Source organism: Patiria miniata, unplaced genomic scaffold (assembly GCF_015706575.1).
Source record: "Patiria miniata isolate m_02_andy unplaced genomic scaffold, ASM1570657v1 HiC_scaffold_7, whole genome shotgun sequence".
In the NCBI taxonomy this organism is placed as follows: Eukaryota; Metazoa; Echinodermata; class Asteroidea; order Valvatida; family Asterinidae; genus Patiria; species Patiria miniata.
In genome coordinates this window covers 19,475,128-19,488,665 of record NW_024037074.1, presented here as the reverse complement: position 1 = coordinate 19,488,665, position 13,538 = coordinate 19,475,128, and the positions used below count along the sequence as shown (strand labels likewise).

Here is a 13,538-nt window from a genome sequence, read left to right as displayed (position 1 = left end):
TTACTTTCCAATTAAATTGATCATAATGAAATGTTCTATCAAGTAATAGGCCTAATTGATGTCGTGTGAATATTTAACACATGAAAAGGGCAGCTTTTCATTTAGGATTTTGGCACTGAAGCATACTATTTGCTATTTATGTTTTTGTTTGTATTTTTTTATAGCCTACATAGGTGGAAAGATGTACCTGTATACCGGTATACATGTATAATGATTTTCTTTCAACAAAAGCACAGTACTTATGATATTTGTAACCTACTGTGGCAAAATGAGGAATGTCCCTCAAACTTTGTTTTGAGTAATTGACGCCTGAAGTTGGATTTACTAGAAAAATCATGTCAAAATAAATTTTGATTCTTTTTTTTTGTTGAGTAGTCAAGGTATCCAAGATTCACAATATGCATTTCTGTTAGGGGAAAAACCCCAGAAGTAGAAAACTGAAGAACTTTTTCACTGCTGTTGGCAGTGCAATGCAATGCATGTCTTTTTTCTTTTTTTTCAAAGCCATTTTTCTCAAAATGAGGTTGGCGAAGTTCGGCGGGGCACTATTGAAGTTCCTGCAGTGTATCTTTGTAATAAATTAAGCTACAGAAAATTTAGATAAATTTGGTATCATCGGGAAGCTAATGTTAGTGCTTTAACTGATGTACATTGTATATAACTTGAAAAGTCGAAGGTGGGGGTTATTCCTCATTCTGATATGGCAGGTCACATTTAAAACTGATTTTATTAAATAGCTCAATAAAATGTAAAGAAAATATATCTTCAACATTTTACTCCCAATTTATGTAGACAATTGCAACTGACTTGTATTAAAACTTGACTTGTATTTTATAATGTTTTATTTTATTACTACATTTTTTCGAACTTAAATCAATTTAGAAAAATTTTGATATTCTGTCTTTGCTCACACTTTTAATTTTGCTTTTAGTTTTGTTTTGTTTTGGTTTTAGGGGGTTTTTTTTGGAGGGGGTGTTTTGTTTTATTTTTCCAAGAATTTCCAGGAATTGTTGTTTTAGAGCCTTAACCAATTTTAAATATTCCTAGTAGTGCAGGCAACCTCTTAAATCAGAAGTAGCTTCTTAAATAATAAACGACTCACTGACACTCTTCCGCAAGCTCAAGATATCATATAGCACTTACAATAAACAGTTATTTTTGACAACCTAAATAAGAGAAATCAATACAGGTACATGTATGCGTGCGTAAAATAGACGTCAGCTCCAAATCCCTCTTAAATGTCAAAACGTCCTGTGTCAATTGAATTTAACATTTGCCATTTTAAGGCCAGTCAAGTCTTTTCTGAAACACGGCAGCCTGCCAGGGGTCCCAAATGTAGCCGGTGAGCGGTTTGCGTCGGGGCCAATTATTTCCGAGTCCGTAATGACAACAAAAGGAACCCTTCGACTTCCCGCCCGATAACGAGGAATAATGAAATTAAAATGTCAACCTGGCAACCATGAACAAGCAAAAAGGGGAGAGAAAAAAGGGGGGGGGGGTGGTTTGTGAAAGCGGAATCCAGTCGCCGTCCACCCATGGCCTTTAATGCCACAAGCAGAATGAGGTCACTATAAAATCCATACACGAGTCTCTGGACCGAAACCAGAGCTTGTTCATGATGACGTCAAACAAAACCATTGACAACACGGGATTTTCTTCTCTGCGCCACCACTGCTAAATGCCAAAGTTAAACTGGTTACATTTTTTTTCCTTCTCCAGTTTTGCCAGGAGGACAAACAACAAAGGGCTGGGAAGAGAGGCCTGGGGAATTAAAATCCAAATCCGCTTAGAAGCTGGTATTAATAAACTAGGGAAGAAATCATTTGTTGGATTCTAATATCAGAGTCACTCCCGGTCAATTACATGTAATTGTCCGTTATTCAGATGTTTTGTCGAGATTGCATTTTGGCTCAATTTTTTATGTCATCTCCCCGAATGTCTCGCTTTTCCATGGAAAAAAAATTGATAAAATAAAATGAGTAAAATTTTGATGTTAGGCATAGTGTGAACTTCTCTTTCTAGAATAAGTTCACTGTCTATTTGACGACTGTATTTTCACAATGCCTTACTTCATTACAACTGAATACAGACACACTCATCCTTAAACATAAATTTACCCAGACATCCACCCAATGATTTCAACATCCTTTCCAGTGGTCGCTATGGCAACCAGGATTAGACAAAGTGGACAAGAAACCCACTCCTTCTTTGCTAATGCCTTCAGCACAGGGATCCCTTATATACGCAAGTAGCAGAACGGCCACACACAAAAAAGGAGGGGGGAAAAAAAGAAGGGAAATACAAAATCCCCCCGCAAAGTTGCCAAGTCCTGCCTTGTGTTTAATGTCGCTCCACAGCGTGTTACCTAAGCCCACAGCATCCGTAACGGATCTGCAATTTCCGACAATGTGCAAATGCCCGCCGTAGTGTCGTAATCCTCCTTTTGCGAGAGGCAACACTGCGGATACTCTCCTTTTTCGCAGAAGTGCGTGACTCGAACAGCAGTGCGCGTATCGTATTCAACCTCTCTGGGGACAAAGCAAAATGTTCGTTTCTATCCAGTTGGAATAGGTACAATGTATGTAAGGGCTTTGCCTGTCTACATGGCATACTGAGAAATGTAATTTTTTACACAAGTAAAGATACATGTACAACATGTATGTATGAGCTCAAAAGTCACTAAATTTAAGACTTAAAACATAATATAAAGTGCAGCGCTTGAAGAGGTCAAAGGTCACTCAAGGAGTTGGCTACAAGGATAGAAACGTGTACTTAACCCTCCTTTTGTTTGATCAATCACAGACAGTCAAAATTTCAATCCTGTTCCCCTGCCATGCCTTTCACACAGGCTAGTCACCAACAGTCAGATCATATTTCTTGTAGTGCCTGTGACAGTCAAATTCCATCAATAGACAAAAGCAGGTTGACTGGTAGGCACAGCTGGCTTATCAATCACCTACAGTCAAAGCATAGCTACATGTACATCAGGTTTCATAACAATCACAGCCAGTCAATCCAGCTTTATGAAGGCAGGGAGCACTCAATCTGTTAAAAACAGTCACCTGATTTATTTTAACTGCTGGGCTGGCCTTTTTAAATTTGCCAGCCAGAGAGGGAGGGTTATAAGAGCAAGAATGAATCTGTTCACATTTTGCTTCAAACAAGGGACAAAGCAGGATTCTAGCAAGGACGTCCACAGTGAAGAGTTCAAGCGTACACAAAAAACAAGGCTTCGAGACAAACGCACAGTCTGGATGTTAATTAAAAATAAACAACACGTTTCCGGTACATGACTATTACAAAATTTCAGTTGGTCTGTTGTGAGTATAAAAAGAAAACAAATTGGCAGTTTTGCTGGAATGTTCAGAGCAAAAACGACAAGAATTAACGGCATCCCTTACCAAATGTGTACTCATTCCATCAAACCAAACTAAATTAGAACCGCTGGAAAAAAAATAAACAATTGTCCCTGACTTTAGTCTACATTGTTTCATGAAAGAATGTTTATTAAATAAATAAATATCTTGACTTTTATTTACTGCAATATCCTGGAAAATGCCGGTAATTCAATACCACAACAACTCGTTTCATTCTCTCTACAATTTATGCGACTTTCACAGAAACGGCAATCCAACGTCCTTTTGGAATAGTAATCACCACAGCATCATCATACCACACAAACACAGCCATTACGTCCCAGCAAACAGTTGCCAACAAACGTCATTTAATAACTGCCTCGGCCTGTATGATTGCACAGGGCCCTGCACAACGGACGCTCAACGACCGCACAGGCTCAATTATCCTCCGTCGCCCTACGTGAATTTGTCAGGCCAGTTACGTCAAACCAGACTCGTACGACGTCAGAATACCGATGTTTCTCGGCACGGACGACCCCTGAACTTTCCGCAGCCGAGTTCGCTCCTTGCAAACGTGTAGCCGTCAGAGCCCTTTTTTTTTTTTTTTTTTTTTTGCAGTTCTCGTTTCTGTTCTTTTATTTTATTACGATCGGCAGGTCTTAAGCGGTGCTCTATATTTAAAAGGACAACACATCAATTCTGGCTATGAGGACTTTGTTGTTATTTTTAGGGATGGGGAGGGGGGGTGTGGTGATGACATCAAGGAGGATACAGCGATGTTATCGTTCACACTCAGTAATATCAAAGCATTTGACACGGACACTCTTTGTATCGTTTCAGGATGTATTTTTAAGGATAGTGCAGTGGCATTTAGGGTATGTAGCACCTTGTGGGGAGAGGGTAAACAAGTGTACATGCTTAATGTCAGTGATCAATTGGGTGTTATTATTGCCAGGAAAGTGTACTGACACTTTCCTCGGGTGCGACTCGAGACATTTACAGATACGGGTTCACAAAGCGGCACTGTATGATCACTAACAAAAGACAAGTATGTGTTCAGACACTGACCATTTGGTTCAGAGAAGAACAAGAGGTACAGATGTTTTACAGGCATATCATTGACAGATTAAATTACTTGACTCTAGCCTCAACTACAAACAACACAGGTAAAGATTTTTGTTCAGACAAAGGTATCAATTGATAGTGTAAACCGTAGTGTGCAAAGCCTAGTAGTTGGAAAAATGAGAAGTTAGAAAAAATAAAGAGACAAAAAAGAGACAAAAATTGGACCGGATCTAATGGTCAGTAAACAAACAAAAAAGTGAAATAAACTCCTGAAAAAAATTATCATCATATATTCTCACATAATCCAAAAAAAGATCATTTTGTCGCCCAATCAATAAGAAGACATTTTGGATCACCTCTACATGGACGCTCTCTTGAAACAAACATCTGTTTCGCAAATCCTTTGGTCTTTTAAAAGATTCCAACACCCCCGTTTGTGATAATTAAGGCAGGTCAGACATGTATGCATACCGGTACAGTATGTACAATGTATGATGCACAAATGTGCCCTGACCCCAATCAGATACACATGTACAGGCGCGTATGACCTTAATTAATATTTTACGACGTGAAAATCTTGGCACAAACGCAGGCACTGAAGTGTGACAAGCTGGAGATTTGTGTAAACATTGGGATAATGCATAGGTCTCATGCTACTTCAGTGTGAGTAGGACCGGGTGAGGGCAAATTCGTTAAAAGTCAAATACAACATTTGCTTTTGCTGTAATTTCAGAAATGGATGGATTTGGGGGTTTAGTATTTTATAGCAAATATTTGTTACACTGACCTGTTTAAAGTTTTGGGTTCATAGACGCTGGAAAAACCAAGGGAAAAAATTGCTGTTGCTGTCGTCTGGTTCCCTGACCTTACTTCAGACGAAACGGAGCAATTTCAGGTCAGAGAACCAGACTAGCTGGCTTGCACCCATTCACGGATGTGTAACAGATTGCAAACAAAATGTGACTAACTAAATTTGGTTAATCGGGGGCAGTATTTGAAAAAGTCAGTTTTTTCAACAAACAATGGTAAATTCCACTTTTCTGGAATATGACAGCAGATATTTTCTTAAGAGTAAGACTTTTTTTTATTTATAAAGGATACCATATAAACATGTAAACTCCATTTCCCCACAATACAAGCAAACCAAAAAGTGATCCACATGTATCTTGCAATTATTTTTCAACTGAAAAGCACTTAATGCCGAATTTTGACAGTCGTGACTTTTTTAGAAAAACACCCCCAAGCATCAGCCTATGGGTCTCCTGCATGAAAAAAAAAAAAATCCTCCCTCAAAAAAACAAACTTCAATGTGGCGTTGTTTTCGCCAGTTTCTGTGGTCAACAGCATCCTAATCCCTAAAACTGATCAACAAGAGGCTGGATAGGAAATGTCAAACGGGTTCAGCATGCCCTTTAAAGGAAAAAAACCAGCCACCACAAGACATGCATAACAGCGTGGGTGAATTTCACACTTGGAGGAAAAAAAATGTAATTTGCGTCGATATGCGCGTCTGTCCGAGCAAGTATTTGCTGGTCTGGCTGTTTTTGTTTCAGCTCAGTTTGGACAAGTTTCTCTTAACCAACCACCCCCCCCCCTTGCACAGCGACACCCCCCCCCCCCTCCCCCACTCAATGTTTTTGTTCCATGTACCAATTGAATCATGATGTATTAGTAGTGGCGTGTGTGCACACCTGTCCACAATGTGACATTAGCTTGGAAATGCTTACTTGTTTGATTTGAGACTTTTCATGATGGCAGCGTAACCTGGGAGTGAGTTTGTGACTGTGCTGTAGTTGAGTACATTTCCATGAGTATGAGTACCAGTGCGAGTAATTTGCCACGAGTATGAGTATGAGTACTTTGCCATGAGTATGAGTACCAGTGCGAGTAATTTGCCACGAGTATGAGTATGAGTACTTTGCCATGAGTATGAGTATGAGTAATTTGCCACGAGTATGAGTATGAGTACTTTGCCATGAGTATGAGTACCAGTGCGAGTAATTTGCCATGAGTATGAGTATGAGTACTTTGCCATGAGTATGAGTACCAGTGCGAGTAATTTGCCACGAGTATGAGTATGAGTACTTTGCCATGAGTATGAGTATGAGTACTTTGCCATGAGTATGAGTATGAGTACTTTGCCATGAGTATGAGTATGAGTAATTTGCCACGAGTATGAGTATGAGTACTTTGCCATGAGTATGAGTACCAGTGCGAGTAATTTGCCACGAGTATGAGTATGAGTACTGTGCTACGAATACGAGTATGAGAACTTTGTCATGAGTAGCAGTACGATTCTAAGAGTGCAAGGAAATTGTTTTCCAAGAGTATGAGTATGAGGCCGTGTCCGAAATGGGCTTCCAGAGCTACGGCTACGTCTATTATCAGCGTGTCCCCCCGTATTTTCAATGGGCGTGGACCTAGACCTAATAGCTCTAGACAGTTGATTTGGATGCAGCCTGTGTACCAGTACGAGTTCTTTGTCATGAGTACGAGTACAAGGAAATTGTTTTCCAAGAGTACAAGTATGAGTACCAAAAAAATGTACTCGAGTATGCGTACGAGTACGAGTACGAGTACAAGTACGAGTACTCTCCACAAGTAGGAACAATTTTCAATGTGCCACGTGTTTTCAAGGGCATTTTGCTATCAAACTAGGCATTAAACAAATTAAGCAGAAGCCTCCCAAACAGTAGACAACTGGTTCTTTTCCTGCATGTAGCTCTTCAATTTTGCATGTAGCTCTTTAAAATGGCTTATTTGCTACCTCTTATACAGAAATCGGTGTTACATGCACATTGACATTTCAGTAGGTAAGTTGGTAGGTAGGTCAGAATAGACTAATTCGGCGAACAAAATAAGAAACCATTTTTTAAGTGGAACTACGTCCGTGCGCATGCTGCATGCATTCTTAAAGAAAAGGCATGCACACACTGTGGTAACCCTATTGGTCATTGGAGCCCATACTACCTAAGCGCAAGCCTGGTTCTACCTCAAAGTGGCTTCAAATTTTGCCCAAAGGATGACCGAACTTTTCAGAGAATACTAAGTGAAACGTCACGCTATTACGTTTCTAGTTCTTCTCAGAACCATTTCATTTTTAGTCACGGTGCAACCACAAACTTCTTCCGACAATACAACAGTTGGGGCTTTTTTTGCAGTGAAACTGAAAGTAATAAATGGGCCATAACCATTGTTCCCGGTGACAATGCAATGGAATACATATCTGATGAACAACTGGCATACACACGTGTAAGTTGTACATGTACAAATGTACATGCACATGTACATGTATGTACAGTACATGTACTTTCTCTATGTATGTGAGGACAGCTCTTGGGTTTTAATTTCAAGACTTTTTTTAATTCAAGTCAATGTAGCCATTTTTTGGTCAAGATAATTAAGTCACAGCACTTTTTTTTTTGGAGGGGGGTGGAGGGGGGATGGGGGGAACTCAATGAAATGTTCTGTCAACGGGGTCATAAAACTGGGTCAACCTTTCGGAAGAATGACGCTGAAGAGGATTATGAATTCTTAAGCCGTGTCCGCATTACTAGGCTACGACTGGAAATTACACACGCGCCTATGGAAGCAGTTGCAGCCACTTCCCATACATGTAGATCCATGCGTTATTTGTGATCAGACCGGTACCGGTAGATAGCCCTTTATAAAAACTCAGGAGAACTCTAATAATGAGGGATGCACTCTGTGTGCAGACTTGTTCAGCTACCAGAGATGCCAGTGGGTGTTTGCTCCAGGGCCTGCAAAATGTGAAAGATGGCACGTGCCCAAAGCAATCGCAATACACCATAAACACACTGCAATACCACACATACAATGTACGGTACATGTACACCCACGTTTGTTTATGGTGTTAATCAAGGATTTTTTTATTGTTCCTCTTTCCTTTTCCTTTGTTTATACTTCAACTTTTTTGCAACAGCTCTCATTGGTTTTGTACACGTTTTGTAACCGAGGTCGTCCTCGATTTGATTCCTGTCCTCGATTCATCGATGACGTTGCACTTGCACGTGTGTGTCCTCGATTCACACCATAAACACGCACATGTACCGATACATCTGTACTTTGAAACTTGATGTACAATACATATCGGTACATGTAAATTCACGTATCGAGCTAACATTGCGATTGCCATGGAGTATTTGCCTGCCCATTTGACTCATCAGCGAGTTCCCACCCATCTTTTCATCGTTACAGCTCTGGAGTGTTTTTGTAAAGGCCCAGTGGTCACTGAATCCTGCAAACTATACCCAATCATTGGGAGGGCATTGCATACAGTGTCTTACTCATCATTTTTTGTTGGCATGACTGTGAGCTGAATGGGAACTTCCGGTGAAATCGGATACCCATTATTCAGTGACAAAAAAATGAGGATAAGCGGATTTTGAAAATCTCTGATTTCTCCCACCACTAGCTTATACACTTTTTGAAGAATCCTTGATTTCACTGCTAGAAAGACTTACAATAAATATATTTTAAACAAGTCAGGTGTGTTTACAAACACAAATGCCCCGCAACCGTGACTGTTCCCATGACATAACACCACTCTTTAAACATCAACTTACATGTACCTTGGTCACATGGAATGTTCATTGACAGCATTAGTGTCTTCTGTAGGTTTTATATGAATTAATCCCTAATCCCTATGATCTCAGAATAAATACAAGATTTCGATTGTTTTAGCCACTGTGACCTTGACCCTTGACCTTTTGGCCCCAAATGCAAAAGGCTTCTTAGGATTACCAAGGACAATCCACAAACCAAATTTGAAGTTCATATGTAAAGTATTTCTCAAGTTATCGCGCTGACAAAATTTCTATTGTTTCAGCCACTGTGACCTTGACCCTTGACCTTTCGGCCCCAAATGCAATAGGCTTCTTAGGATTACCAAGAACAATACACAAACCAAATTTGAAGTTCATATGTAAAGTATTTCTCAAGTTATCGCGCTGACAAAATTTCTTTTGTTTTAGCCACTGTGACCTTGACCCTTGACCTTTCGGCCCCAAATGCAATAGGCTTTTTAGGATTGCCAAGTACAATCCACAAACCAAATTTGAAGTTCATATGTAAAGTATATCTCAAGTTATCACGCTGACAAAATGTCTTTTGTTTTAGCCACTGTGACCTTGACCCTTGACCTTTCGGCCCCAAATGCAAAAGGCTTCTCAGGATTGCCAAGGACAATCCACAAACCAAATTTGAAGTTCATATGTAAAGTATTTCTCAAGTTATCGCGTTGACAAAATTTCTATTGTTTCAGCCACTGTGACCTTGACCCTTGACCTTTCGGCCCCAAATGCAATAGGCCTCTTAGGATTGCCAAGGACAATCCACAAACCAAATTTGAAGTTCATATGTAAAGTATATCTCAAGTTATCACGCTGACAAAATTTCTTTTGTTTTAGCCACTGTGACCTTGACCCTTGACCTTTCGGCCCCAAATGCAAAAGGCTTCTCAGGATTGCCAAGGACAATCCACAAACCAAATTTGAAGTTCATATGTAAAGTATTTCTCAAGTTATCGCGCTGACAAAATTTCTATTGTTTCAGCCACTGTGACCTTGACCCTTGACCTTTCGGCCCCAAATGCAATAGGCCTCTTAGGATTACCAAGAACAATACACAGACCAAATTTCAAGTTCATATGTTAAGTATTTCTCAAGTTATCGTGCTGACAAGATTTGTCCGGACACACACACCCACACACCCACCCACCCACACACACACCCACCCACCCACCCACCCACCCACCCACGGAAGGACAAGGCGGAAACAGTATGCCCCTTCGGCTTCGCCGCGGGGCATAAAAATAATAAAAATTTATTTTATATATAAATTTTTATTTATATACATTTATTATACAAATCAAAACTTACCTGGGAGACCTGAAGCTAAAGGCACCAGACGATGTTCTGAATAGAATTATATTCTACATGTAGGCATGTACTGGACTTTAAACCCTGTTTGAAAAAAAATGGGGAAAATAAGAACAATGTGAAGATACAATCACAAGTATACAAGTATATACAACACATGTACAAACGACACGTTGGACTTTCAATGAAATCTGTTTGTGAGTACATGTACGATTGGCATACCGTTCAGGATTTTGGAGGATTCGAGAAAGCCCCTGGAAATGGGTTATGAATTAGGATCGCGAGTACAAAAAATAATCGCACGAGAAAATGTATCGGGCTCCTTGTTGCAGCCGGAGAGCCAGCTTACGAACTCTCTGAACTGCGAGAGTCAATGACTGACTGACTGTTTCACTGAGTACGATAATGTCCACACTGAGACCTTCAACAGTCCCTCTTAGCTAAGCAAGCCTAGTCGTAATCCCTGCGGTTTAAGCCACCGTTTCCTGTCGGCGACGCTGACGCGATTCACGCACAGGCTTCGGCCACTTCAAGATTCATCCCCGTCGTCGCGGTTACTGAGATGCGGTCACGGAGACGGCATCACTGAATGAGGCGGCGATTGCTGTTAGGCCGAGAATGGTCTCCCTGATGTATGCAGGACATGTACATAAACAATGGGCTGCTTTACAATCAAATCTCTTTATTTACATACAGTACATGTATGTATACACACAACCCTGCTCCACTCGTAGCGTTTTCCACGCACACTGCTTAATATCACTGTGTGCATGTAGCCTACACATCACCAGAACCCAACAGCACAGATACTGTACACACACAGACAAGCACAAGGCTGACACACACAATCTTCTTATAATGAGGTTAGCTCACCGTTACTGGCAGAAAACCATCATCACTCTCTGTCTCTCTCTCTCTCTCTACATGTACCTCGTTCGTCCCAGTCTCACAGGCACTGCTGGCTCTGTTTGACGTTGCTGATGATGTCACACCCACTAGCTTCGCCAGCCGACCTCGGGGCTAACCCTGCAAGCTAGCAACCAAACACGCCACCCGTGCCCCAAACCGCTGATGTCATTAGTGGCCGGCCAAACACATCGGGCAGGCCAGGCCGTCGCTAGCTATTGATCTGCTTTAAACTACTGCAGACTATTGGAGAAGCCAGGGTCTGAATCAAACGGTAAAATCACACAGGGCTGCGATGACATTTATACGCCACGCTAAAGATAGAAATCTGGCCACGGGAGGTCCATCGTACGGAGGGGGGAAAGGACGGGAAACAAGGCATTTATTTTACAGCTGTGTCTAAAATTAGCCGCTTTGTTTTTCCGAGGCACAGGTTAGTTGAGGCATTTATAAATTCCTAACGGCATTTGGGGAATCGGAGGAGATTGCTGGATCTGTTTGCATGGCATTTTCTGTTTGAACTCAACGATTCACAACATGACATCAACAACGTTTGATGAGAATGTGAGAGGCAACTGTTTAAAATCATACGAGGTGTACACATGGCAAATCAGGAATACAACTAGCGCATGAATAAAGGAGTTTACCGCTTCCATGCATTTAGTCATAGGTCAGACTGTCGGTCTATCTGCAGTCATTTACTGCTGTCATACATACCGGTAGCATGAACTACATACAACTAAAGGAATCCATCTTCAATCCATAAATGCCCCATCAATCAAAATAAAAAATACAAACATTGCTAGTTACATGAAAAAAAAACAAGCAATGACAAGTATTGGGTAAAATAATACATTTAAGAAGGTTATTGCAGTTTTTTTACAACATAATTTATAAAATACACACTGTATTGGTTTGTTTTGCTTTCTGTGTAAGTTACTCCTCATTAAAATCTCAAAGAGAAGCTAAAAATAACAACATTACCCCTTAAATTTTAATGTCCCAAAAAATCTCGTTGACATTTTTAAAAAGGGAAGAGTAACTTTCATCAAGGCCCAGAGCATTATTTTAAAGAGTTTTCAAAAGTGCAGTGACAAAGTTTATCTGTAAACAGCCACTCTCAAAAGTACAAGCACCGGTCATTAATTTGTTTTCTCTTGAAGGTTCTAGAATCAAAACCCTTTTTTTTTCCTTCTCAGAAACGCACACGCAATTCTACCACATGACCCATCATCCAACAGATGCCATCATCCTCAGTGGATGGTAGTTGAGATTTCCCAGGGATGCCCGGCCAAAGTCTTAGCCAGTATTAACCTTTTTGGAGTGCCATACCACGGACATCCCATCTGCTTCTGGGGTTATCTCTGCAAGCCATCTCACTTGAATCAATACTCATCTCCGTTCCTGGACAATTTCTGCTCCACATTTTCTGCGCACCCAGAGATGAACTGCTTGCCTATTTGCAGTTTTTATCTCTCAATTTATACACCTTTGCAAAATCCTAAATGCTACATAAAAGAATTTCATAGTTGAACATACATGTAGAAATAGCTAATTTCTAAGCTTTGCATCATTGCTAATGCTGCTAGCATCGTGACTTTGGGCGTGATTCCTGGCTACACATTTGCGGGTTGATGGCTTGTGACTAGTGCCCCTTGAACAAAGATATTGATAAAACGGGGAACCGCCAACATAGGGCTGGACAGCTCAGTTGGTAGAGCACCGGAACGGCAATCTGGAGGTTGCAGGTTCAAACCCCGCTCTGGTCAATTTCTTTGTTCAACTTTTAAAAATTAAACAACTTCTTGTTTTTAATCTGGATTAAAACCCAGTCAGGGCACATGCAGCTTAAACCAACTGCTCACTGACCCTGACCCTCCAAGATCCATCAAAACCCAAAAGGAGGAATTTCAAGGATTTTGTAGGATTGGGGAGCATGGCCTGTGGGTTCCTGGTGAGTTTTGGAGAATTCAGAAATTATGAGCAAAAATCCCTTGGTGTAAGGATGAACAAATAAACCCCAAAGCAGTGAAAAAATGAAAAATTGAAGACATTTAGAACAATTACAATATACTTTTACACGTATACTGTGTAATCCCAAAATTGTCAACATCCCCTTGCACTGCCTTGAAAAAATGTCTCAGTAACATAAAATACTGGAAATGTACTAGTCCATGCAACGTAATGTAGTCCATGCAATGTTACTCATAGAAGATTCAGATTGCAATCTTGCATACCATCACGTACCGGTACATGCACTAGGTTAGTAGAGTACCGTCGGTACATTATGTGATACATCATGTGGTTTTCT

The 13,538-nt window shown here is 40.5% G+C and overlaps 1 protein-coding gene across 2 annotated transcripts in view; it reads right to left on the bottom strand.

The window, feature by feature from the left end:
• LOC119746305 (cAMP-regulated phosphoprotein 21-like) overlaps positions 1-13,538 on the bottom strand; it is a 48,799-nt gene that overhangs the window by 19,926 nt on the left and 15,335 nt on the right. For both annotated transcript variants that reach the window (XM_038223173.1, XM_038223172.1), the window contains exon 3: positions 10,322-10,405. The gene's annotated coding sequence lies outside the window, so the exon portion shown is untranslated. The remainder of the gene's footprint in view (positions 1-10,321; positions 10,406-13,538) is intronic.